Source organism: Amblyomma americanum, chromosome 4, assembly GCF_052857255.1.
Source record: "Amblyomma americanum isolate KBUSLIRL-KWMA chromosome 4, ASM5285725v1, whole genome shotgun sequence".
In the NCBI taxonomy this organism is placed as follows: Eukaryota; Metazoa; Arthropoda; class Arachnida; order Ixodida; family Ixodidae; genus Amblyomma; species Amblyomma americanum.
This window is the reverse complement of record NC_135500.1, coordinates 25,954,332-25,965,535: the sequence shown is the minus strand read 5'-3', so window position 1 is coordinate 25,965,535 and position 11,204 is coordinate 25,954,332. Positions and strand designations below refer to the sequence as shown.

Sequence of the window (11,204 nt, the reverse complement as noted above, 5' to 3'; positions counted from 1 at the left end):
GACATACATACTCGCATTGCAAGGCTTACCTACTTTTAATGGTATTTTTTTAAATGCCTATATCAGTTATGCAACCTAAGTATAAATGGAAGTTGAGTGCTCATTGTGCTCTCACACAGTCAGGTTTCTAGATTTGTGTAGTAATAGCAGCCTAAGTTTTTCGTGTCTCAATCAGATCACTGTTCCCAACAGTCAAACAAGTCCCAAGTTTCTCGATGTTTTCCAATAGATGTTTCAAAATTTTGACAAAGAAATGTATCCTGCAATGCGTACCTTTTACTAAACACATCCTGGGTGCAACAATTTCGCTAGAGATACATGAAGATCCTAAAAAAATAACTACTGATTTCCTGCAGTAAAAAAAGGTTTTGAGCATTCATGGTAATAAACAGCCCTGAAAAGAATATACTTGCACTGTAACGTCATCTCAGTCTATTTTGTACATGGTGAACATGACAGCTTGCACATTACCACATTACTCTTTAGCTTTATTGATTGGGCTGTTTAAGTTTGTAAGCACACCGCACATATCAATTATTTTTGAGACGTGAGGAAGCAAATCAGCAGACAACTTTTCTGACAATATCCTGAAAAGTTTCATACGTTGAATACATCTTTCAACGTGTATTCTTGCACTTGCCACTTTGTATGAGGTAAAAACTTCCTCACGAGTAAAAGGCTGGTTTGGTCGTGCAAAAGTAGGCATCTGAAATAGCACGCCTCGTTCCACAAGTGCACTTCTGATTTGAGGAAAGCCCTTGTCAGCAAGCACAAGATCTCCTGGGCTAAGCAAGTGCAAAATGCCAGAATCAGTTGTTATGAATGAATCAGTGGCACGGCCACCATAAGGCCTTGATAAGAAGCTGATAATTCCACTAGGTGTTATTCCTACAAGAAATTTGACAGTGTATGTGCCTTTATAATTAGAAAACATCAGCACTTTCTCATGTACAGTGTTTGGTGCTGAGCAGAAAACCTCAGTGCAATCTATAATGACTCGACATTTTGCATACTCAGGCTTGAAACATTCAGGCATCATGAGCTCAATGGTTGATCGTGAGGGCCAGTAGATAAGACAGCGCATTTTGGCATGTAAAAGATTCAAAATCAGAAAAAAATGTCGTGAACAAGTTGTCCTATGCATACCAAAAAAGACCGCTAAAGCCGAATAGGAAAGGTTGAGCTTTAGCTTCATGAGAAAGAGGAGGAGTTTGTTTGATGCATTTACAAATTCCTCTTCCCCACTGACATTAAGCGCCTCCACAACAATGCTCTGCAATTTTGAAAATACTGGCAGTGACACACCAGCAATGGATTTTAAAATGTCTGAGGCCTTTTCACTGGAGCAGGCAGATACACTTGGGTAGCCTCGAAAGCTACAGGTAGATTTCAAGCTGTCGATGTTCATTGGGTCACACGCGCTGTCCCTGACGCCATAGGAAGTGCCCCATGCGGCATCCTTTGTTTCCTTCTTGCTAGGAAAGGTAGCCTGGAAGAAATTACGCACACAATAATTTGAAGCCGTGCTTATTAGAGGGTAACAAAGCTATTTTATGTACACATCTGCATTAAATATTGCTTAAAGATTATTGCAGTGAACAATGACAAAACTGAAAATGTGCTTAAGATAAATACTAACACACAGTTTATTTCCCAAACTGAAGTATTTTATCTATCATACACGCTAGCTGCTATCTCAAAACTGTACCTACACAGCCCAACCCCCAGTCCACACTTCAAAAAATTGGGGCGCTGCAGAAAGGTATCAACAAGAAAATATATGTAACTTTAGGTACAAGTCTATTCAGGTGCAATGAAATTATAGCAAATATGCATACTAGTTCCCATCCTACCTGTGTCTCAGCATTGCAATCTTGCATGCAGCAAAGGAACAGACTCGGCATATCTGGCTCCAAGGTCCAAGTACAGGGGTCTGTTTGTGTTTCTACCTGCATTCATTGAAAGGCACAGTCACTTCTTTTTTGTTCAAAATTTCCTCCCCACAATACACAATGCAGTCATGCAGTGAATCGTAGTGCTTTGTTAGCACCAGTATAAACTGCAATCTTTTAAAGAAAAAATATGAATGACATATGTGCAACTGACCTGAAAGAGTGCTGTAATGATTATTGAAGACTTCTGGTGTGTTATGTTCACTGACACAATGTTTTAAAAATGTCTAGGGCAACTTTTCTAGATAACAACACAACTGAAAGCACAAAATGTCAGCATGATATGTGCAAACTGATACAAAGAAAGAAACCAATAACTAGAACATCGTCATGTCCATAGACACAAGCATATTAAGGGCAAGGAAACTGGGAGAAAGCATTAAATCTAGCTTGCCAGAAATTCCAAAGCTTTGTTTGTTGTTCAAGTCAACACAGAAATTTGTGAAATCAGCTTAGTAACGTTGATATTGTGAAAGCTTTTCAGGATGGGTATGTGAAGAGACATACACTTATGAGTCCATTTGTGGAATCGTAGCCTTCTTCATCAGTAGCCACTTCCTGCACACAGCTTGATGTGGGTTCTTTGCTCTGTTCACGTGACCGCAACCTGGATTAAGACAACTCTTTGAGGATTGTTACACTGTGAATCAATATTAATCTAGAAAAGTCATTACCTAGATAGAACAAGCAACAAAAATTGCTCCACAGTTAATGAATCTTTGGATACTATTGCTGTATTTGGTCTAGCACTAGTTGAATCAGTTTCATACTAGCTGCATAGTTAAAGCCATGACACAATGCGTAGTTATAATCCTACCACCACAACTGCTAGCCACTAGGACCTACAGTATGTAAAACAATGATAAAATTTCCAGTATCGCCTGCCCTGTTTGGTTCTCTCTGTCACAGTTCATTCCAAGTTCCGTTCCATTCACATTTAATAATGCCAGCTACAAAGCACACCATTTGATTAAAATTTTTTTGCTAGTTCATCTTACCTTTCATATCTGTAAGCAGAAGGTGTCTTGGTGCGTCTGTATTCACTTGGAAATAGGGTGGGCAGATATGCTGGACTCCGAGGGTCGTTGGATTTCTCACCATTTAAAAAATGGTTGCTGCAGATCCTGCTGTGTTTGGTCGGCTCCCACAGGCTCCCGTCTTTTCTAATAAAATTATGACAGAAGCACACATAAACACAGCCATTACAGCAAAAGGGAATAAATTGTTTGGTTTATGGCTACATGGGCAATGAGGGTCCCCGTAGCGGAAGACTTCAGATTAATTTAGCACCTGGAGTTCAAAACAGTTTGCTGTTGGGCTAGCTGGTACTTTGACATCATATCCGTCTAATTTAACAGCACAGGACAGCGTGTTCGTCTTTTCTTTTGTCCTGTCCTTTGCGCTAAATTAAGCGATTATGATGTTACCTAAGGGTCTTTAACTTGCGCTGACATCGTACAGCCAACGGGCATTTTTTTTTTATTTCGCCTGCATCGAAATGCCGCCTCCGGCGGCGGGGTCCAACCCATGTCCTTGGGATCAACAGCCGAATCCACAGGGCTACCGCGGCGGGAGAGACCTGATAATGCAATGTGCTGTCCTGCCTCTAGACACAATTGACTACAAAAAAATGGACACAAAATCACTGCAAGCATGCGGTCATCGCGTCACAAACGAAGCTCAGACCACATACATGCAAAATGAGCAGAGGTCTTGCACGCGGTAGCAATCTGAAGTTTCAATGCGCGAACACACAGGCCCAAAACATCAACATGCGGAAAATGAAGATCAAGCTTCTAGCGATAGCGAAACTATCTCCATGACGCCGAGACACATTCATGCAGGGGGCAACATACGCAGCATGCACATATCCTAATCGAAATAAAGCACATTATCACGGAGCAGACAATACCCACAACGAGTGCATTAAAATTATCGCCATTAAAAAGCAAACGTTTCAACACGAAAACACAGAGGCGCGAAAAATATCAACATGCGAAACTTTCGAGCGATAGCGGAACTATCTCGACAGTAACACCAAAATGCACTCATGCAGGGGCAAATTACACACGTATACCGTCGACAATTGAGCGCATAATCACGGTGCAGGCAATACCCGTAACGAGTTCTTTCAAAATACCACCACCAAAGCAACAGCGCCCTGCACATGCCCTAGCTGCGATGCGCAGTCAAGACAATTGCTTACCAATGTGAACTTGAGTTGCAGCAGCATGACGATTTATGATGAGACGACGACTGTCCCAAACACTTCCTAGCATCATTAAAAAAAGAGGCGTAAAATTTGACGTTTTAAAGTAAATGAAATCAGTACCTCACCTCTGCCGTCGAACAGCGGCGATCCATTGCTGTCGTCGCTCCCGCTCATAGGGCCGCGCTGGGAACGAGTAGAATCGCGTCTCCGGCGTATTTTTATATGTGTTAGAGCAACCAACCACACAACAGTTGTTATTGGACATCCCTTCGGGCTCCTATCGCAATGAAGATGCTCGGACAAACCTTATTTCAACGAAGAAACGACCGAGAAAGATAAAGCCACGTCGCAACAACACAGAAGCGACCGGCAAACGGCGCGCTTCACTCCCGGAAGTTGGGAGCAAAGCCGCCACCTGTGGCGCGGCCGTCGCTTTGCACGCCGCCTATACACCGGTGGTAAGTGAGCCTTCGTTTAACGAAATCTCAACATCTAGGATGCTAATTGTGGTGTTGGAGTACGTGTAAGCGAAAGGTATGTTGGGGTAGATGAGGTTGAAGTTTTCAATAAAACGTATGATTTCTTGCTCGGGGTCAGTCCATATTAAAAATATGTCAACCAAGTAGCGTTTGTATAGGGTGGGCTTAATGGGGCAATCTTTGTAAAAATTTAGATTCAATACTATGCATGAAGATTTTGGCGTAGGTGGGGGCCATTCTTGTACCCATGGCTGTGCCGTTGATTTGAAAGTGGTGTTGCTTGTTTAATTCGAAGTTATTATATTCGAGTACGGTTTTCGCCAGTATTTCTAAAAATCGTAGAGCAGGGGATTCCTCCTCTCTGTTTTGTTCATATGCTTCGATCAGACATTTGATGCCATCGAAATGAGGAATGTTAGCGTAGAGAGAGACTACGTCTATTGTTGCTAGGAGGGCTTCTTCCGATAGTTTGAGACCTGCTATTGTGCGAACGAAATTGTTTGTGCCACGTATGTAGGATTAGTGTGTTGTTGGAATATGTCTATTTAGTGTGTCAATGACTGGAAATTAGTTCTGTAATCGTGCCGATGCCGGATACTATAGGGCGGCCAGGTTTATTCTTTTTGTGGGTTTTCAGTAACATGTAGAATCGGCCTGGCGACGGGTGTGGTGCGGTGAGGGCTTTAGATAACCGTCGAAATATGTCCCCATTCTTTGCAAGTTGATCCAGAGTATCTGCTACAAAATGCTGTTATTGCGGAGTTGGTTCTGCTTCAAGACGGTGATAGAAACAAATGTTATAGAGTTGTCCCAAGCGTTCTTCAATGTATTTTTCGTTGTCCATGACAACTCTACCACTGCTTTATCCGCTGGCTCTATGATTATATCTGTCCTTCTGCTGAGAGCCTCCAATGCCTCCCTGGAGTGTGGTTCTTGTAGGCGTAAATTATGTCCTCCTGGACGGCGTAAATGTACATGTCCAGGTGTTTGTCCCTTCCTATATTAGGAGTCCAGTGATGGTTAGCAACTAAGAATTCTCTGCTATCCGCGGTAACCTGTGCCCGATTAAAAAGTATTCCCGGAGTCGCAACATTCGTGCACAGTTTTCCAAATATTTTAACACCGAGAATTCGTAGTATTTACCGGGGGTAGGGCAAAATGTAAGGCGTCGAGAGAGGACGGATCTTTCCTCCGTCGTTGATGTTGTTGTCGTTGATGTTTGTGCCGTGCTGTTGGATTTGTGGTTGCAGCTTACTGCAATAGTGGGGTTATTATTAGTAGCTGCCTCCGTTCTAGATTCTTTTTCGCTTGTTATTTAATTTGACCACACGTGGTGTGAAACCCCGTCTCGAATAAATTTTTTGCGTTTCGTCTCGCGTACCTCAGTCGCTCTCTTTTTCTCAAAGAGCATAAGCTCGGTGACCTCCGGCGCGGTAAGGGGAATTTGTTGACGAGCAAGATTCTCTTCCATTCTCAGAACCACCAACTGCTTCTCAAAGTATGTAATGGTAACTACAAGCAAATTTAAAGAGGCAGATTGTAGTATACGATTCCAATTATCCTTCTCCTCGTCACACATGTCACCCATTGATGGTGTTAAAGAAACTTGCACACCTTTTGGTACGATTTTTGATTGAAGATAGGCTTTTAGGCTATGAATATGTAGCTAATGCCTGGTTCGTATATCCACAATTTTTCTTATTTTTAAATATTTGCAGTTTTTTGAGGAAGGCTGTCGGTAGGATGAGCGAGAGAGAGTCGGCGCACTCACGCTGCCTGAATGTCACTGTTGACGAAGCCATTGTGCCGAAGCCCAGCGCTTGCGGAGATCGTAGCGTGAAAGAGGGGCGCTGGAAAGTTATTACTTCCGGCTGAATATCGTATCAACCTGGCCATCCATTGTGGAAGGCAGCTGACGCTGCGTTGCACTAGAAGGACCCGATGCTCCGGCGGGGCTTGCTGGACTGCTAGCGCCGCTCGCTCCGGATTTCGGTGTTGCTCTGGGAGTAAGGGGGGGGGGGGTATAGATTTGGTTGGACTTAGATGGAGGTTACTGCTGGTTGCTTCCAACGGATAAGCCTGTTGCTGAAGTGCGTCTCTCGGGGTTGCTGTCTCGTGTGGCATCCCTGGGCAACTTCGGTGTTGCGGGAACAACTTTACTGCCCAATTTGCGAACAGGTAGTGCCCGCGTTGGTGTCGGCAGTAGAGCTCTGCGTTAGGTCAAGGTTGATCTTGCACTGGCCATCTCGGACATGAGCCGTAGGTTTTCTTACGGTTTCTTGGGACGGCACTTTTGCAGGACCAGTGTTTTACCCTCCTGTACCTGTCGTTGCGTCTCCGCGAAAAGACATACAAGGCGGAAACCCACAGTGCCCGACCATCGCGGAGACGCAACGACAGGTAGAGGAGGGTAAAACACGGCTCCTATAAGGAGCACTGCTCCTACGCCTCATATTTACAGCTTTAACCCACTCAGCCACTGCAAGATTGCGATAAGTGTGAAAATTCCCTGTGGATCCAGCACACGATGGGGCAGTGAGCGAGAGTGGGGGAACGTGAGGAGCACACCGCTAAGAAAGTCTGGAAGTGATCGGACAGTCCTATGCCAGTGTGCTGATTATGTCCTGTGTGTGTGTGTGTGATTGCTTGTGGACTGCCATCTCAAGTGCATTATTGTTCGACTCCTTAAGGTATGAGTGTTTCTACTGTTATTTTTGGTCGCAAAGAGAAAAACATGCACGACTGTGAGCGTAGATACATGCGACAAGATGTCCTTTTGAACATGCTCTTTTCGTTATTGTAAGTAGGATATGAATTTAAGCGCCCCTCCTTTGTTTCTTGTAGTGATAGCTACATTACGGTAGCATTTCGAGCCTTCAGCGTGGCTGCACTGCTACGCTGTCACGTGGTTGGTGACATGGAGCGGAGCAACTGCCGATGTTCGATCACCACCAACTCGCACAGCAACATACCCTGCGTTAAGGAAGAAGCCCACGACGCCGAAGTTAGAAGCCCACGCCCCCCCCCCCCCCCCCCGCCCCTTTTCCTGGGAGCGGTCAGCTCCGTGGGAAATAGAGGGGGTTTACTGAGAGGCGCGACGCCCGCGCGTAGTGTGCCTCGACGCCGGCTAGCCGCGCTAATACTTTCGGCTCTGGTGCCGACTCATCCCCTGCTGACTGGCGGTGCACGAGGGGTAGAACGGTGACAGTGCATCGCGCGTTCCGGACGCTGCCCAAAGCCCTGGGAAAGCGGGAGAAGGACCCCGAACTGCATTGTCAGAGTCGCAGGGGGCCGAAGACCTTGTACCGCTGAAGAAGTTCCTTTGCTCTGAGGGGAGACGGCAAAGCCGATGCGTGGCGCCTCGATGGAATGCACATGCAGCGAGCCGCGTACGCGAAACCGCGCGCCCTGCACGTTCCAGGAGGTGTGGGGCCACTTGGTCGGGCTATGATGAACCCTGGGCTCCGCTCACTTGCCTGCACCGTGCTATTGGTTCAAACTGGGTGAAAACTGGTTTAGTAAAGCTCCGCCCAATTATCCAAGGGGTTAAAAACCCGCTGCAAACATAGACTGCGGGGGAGTGCGGTGAGTCTCAGTCTCGGCCGCTTTTAAACAAACCTTTTTTTGACTGCCGTATCATCACTGCCTTGCATTTCCATCCTGTCTTTAATAAATCAGTTTGTTTTGCTAAAATGTTGAATCTGCTGCACCAACCGGCAACGTGTCGCCAGACGAGCGGACGAATACCTGAAGGCTCTTCGTACTGCTAACCGCCATGTATATTCGATCACCGGCCGGCGTCCCATCATCATTCACCGCTCGCGATGAGCAACCGACCAGCCCAATCCAGACATCCCATCAGAGAAGGATCATCGGAAAATTTAACCGATGCCGTGACCAGGATTGATTGGGAGCTCTTAACTGGGGCCGTGACAAGGATCACTTGAATTTTTTAACTCTCGCGCTCAGTTCTCGATTTGTCCTTGGCAGCAAGAGGAGCAGGTATAGGGGCATGGTTGTCACAAAGTTCATGCCTGCCCTGTCCAGCTTTGACCTTTGTTTCCCAGAAACATGTCGCGGAGCGGCGTCGACGACTTTTTTCCCCTCCCACGCGGGGGACGGCATTCTCACCATAGCGCTGGAGGGGTCACTCAAAACTACTCCCCCCCCCCCTCCTAGCATTGTTGCCATACAGGTGGCAAGCGCTTGCACGTGTGGGGAACAGCAGAAGCGGATTGAATGCCCCGGCACTGTTCGCGGCCCCCAATGACTCCTCGTGGGATTAAGGCATTGTGCCGAATTCTTTCGGCATTCCTTCATGTATTCTTTTTTTTCATTTTGGGAGCTGCATTCCTCTGTGCGTGGCTCCTGAAGAGTCTTTTTTCCGTATGTTGTTTTGTTTTCATTCTTTACCATGCGAAGGGGGCGATGGGAACGCCGCGCGCTGGCAGTTGGTCTGGAGATTTCGGTGCGTGCGGTCGTGAGTGAGGTCAGCCAGGGAAGTGGTCGGCAAGGAGCCTAGGCGGAGATCTGACGCGTAGAGCGCGGCGGCGGTGGTCCCGAAGACGCGAGGCCCAAGTTCGCCCGTATCCGCAAGACCCCAGCAGCCCCGCGACGAGCAACCGCAGCCCGATGCTCCTTGCGACCGGACCTTGCCACTGCGCAGCTAAGCCATCGTTTCTCACCACTCACTTCAACTTTTTTATCTTTGTATTTTTGCTTTCTGTGTTTCTCGTTGTAATCCTTTGTACTGTATTTCCGTCTCGTAATATTTTTGTATAGCAATCGCCCTGATGTTTCTTTCTTTGTGTTAATTGTTGTGTTAACGTGTGCAATTGGTGCTTGTGTTATTTGCGTCACGTCAGTGTACGGCGCTACCTTGTCGGGCATATTGTAATACTTGGTTGTTGTTTGCCTAATTAAATTAATTCGCTACGGAACTTGCCTACGCCTCATGCCTCCGGTCAATGACTAATCAGGCTTGGCCCCTTTCACCGGTCAGCAGTCGAATCACAATGTTTCGCACGCGGGGTGGAGAAGTTTGTCGCTTCTCCCCCTCCGAACTTACGCAGAGTGCAGTGGTTGTGCAGGTTGGCCCGATTAATTGTAACTTCGGCGCCAACCAACACCACAGCCACCCACGATATCTTGACAAACTGCCGTCTGCGACAGGACTTGCTGGCCACGATTGCCGTGACCGCGAGGCATAGCGTTCAAGTAATATCTCACGTACTGTCAGAACTGAGAACAAAGAACCGTTGGTGCAATGGCAGAGTTAGAAAAAATAATTGCTCTCGGGAAGCAGCTAGGCTTCGAGGGGGTCGCCCTCCAGGAATTCGTCAGATATGAGCGCGCGAAACAGCACGAGCACATGAAAGAAGAAGAGCAGCGGCTGCTCGAGGAGGAAGAAAGGGACAAGGCGCGCTCCGCTCGTCGAATGTTCGAACTGAACGCTGAACTACAAATTCTCCACGCGAGAGGCGAGTGTGGCGGGAGCACTGGTTCAGATTCCGCTTCGGTTCAAAGCCAACCTACTTCGCGTTTCACGGTCGTCAGTCCACATAAGCTAATGGCGCCGTTTAACGATAAAACGGACGACTTGGACGCCTACCTGACACGGTTCGAACGAGTCGCAGAGGCGCAGAAGTGGCCGCGAGACCAGTGGGCTACTGCCCTTAGCACGTGCCTTGCGGGAGAGGCGTTGAGCGTTTTTGGCGGCATGACGGGAGCGCATGCGGTAGACTATGACAAGGTCAAGCGAGCTCTTCTGCTTCGTTTCCGCTTGACGAAGGAGGGACTTCGACAGACGTTCCGGACAGAAGCCCCCCATGAGCAAGAAACCCCGTCCCAGTTCTTCTCCCGATTAGATAATTACTGGGAGTGGTGGGTACAGCTCTCTTCGTGCGAGCAGACCTACAAGAGTATCAAGAGACTCCCTTTCAGGGAGCAGTTTCTAGAGAACTGCACGCCGTCGATGGCTACCTTCCTGAAGGAGAAAACAGCAGGCTATCAGAATGAGCTGCTACAAAGGGCAGACAACTATGTCACTGCTAGGGGGTCCACATACTTTGGCCGGCGTGAACTGAAACGTGAAGACCGGCCCGTAGACAGGTCCTCCGACGCTGGCCGCAAGGGCCACCAGGGAAAACCGTTACCCACGGCAGTATCATCCACACCACGCTGCTACATTTGCGCGCGACCGGGGCACGTCGCGGCGCATTGCAAGGAGAGCCGGAGAAATCCTGAGCAGGGCAACCGGGCACGCCCTGGAGCAAAGGACGTGTCGGCCTGCATTCAAAACAGCTATCTAGAGTTGAAAGATGGCCAGTTCCTGCCAGTGGTGAACCTCGGTAGGGCCAAAGAGTCCGGGGTCCTTCCCGTCGTTGAAGGCCTCATTGCTGGGCAGAAGATAAAGGTGTTGAGAGACACGGGGTGTAACATTGTAACTGTCAACCGAGACCTTGTAACAAACCTTGTAACAAAGTCCCAACTTACTGGCTGACACCGAGCCGTTTACGTGGTGGACCGCTCGGTCAAAACGCTACCCGAGGCGCGAATTCA

At 47.5% G+C, this 11,204-nt stretch overlaps 1 long non-coding RNA gene across 1 annotated transcript; it reads right to left on the bottom strand.

The window, feature by feature from the left end:
• Positions 1–513: 513 nt before the first annotated feature.
• LOC144130052 (uncharacterized) lies at positions 514–4,207 on the bottom strand. Its single transcript, XR_013313946.1, has 5 exons — positions 4,159–4,207; positions 2,951–3,115; positions 2,460–2,559; positions 1,854–1,949; positions 514–1,489 (listed from the first exon to the last, which is right to left on the bottom strand). It is a non-coding gene; the product is annotated as an uncharacterized LOC144130052 (long non-coding RNA).
• Between the last annotated feature and the right edge of the window lie 6,997 nt (positions 4,208–11,204).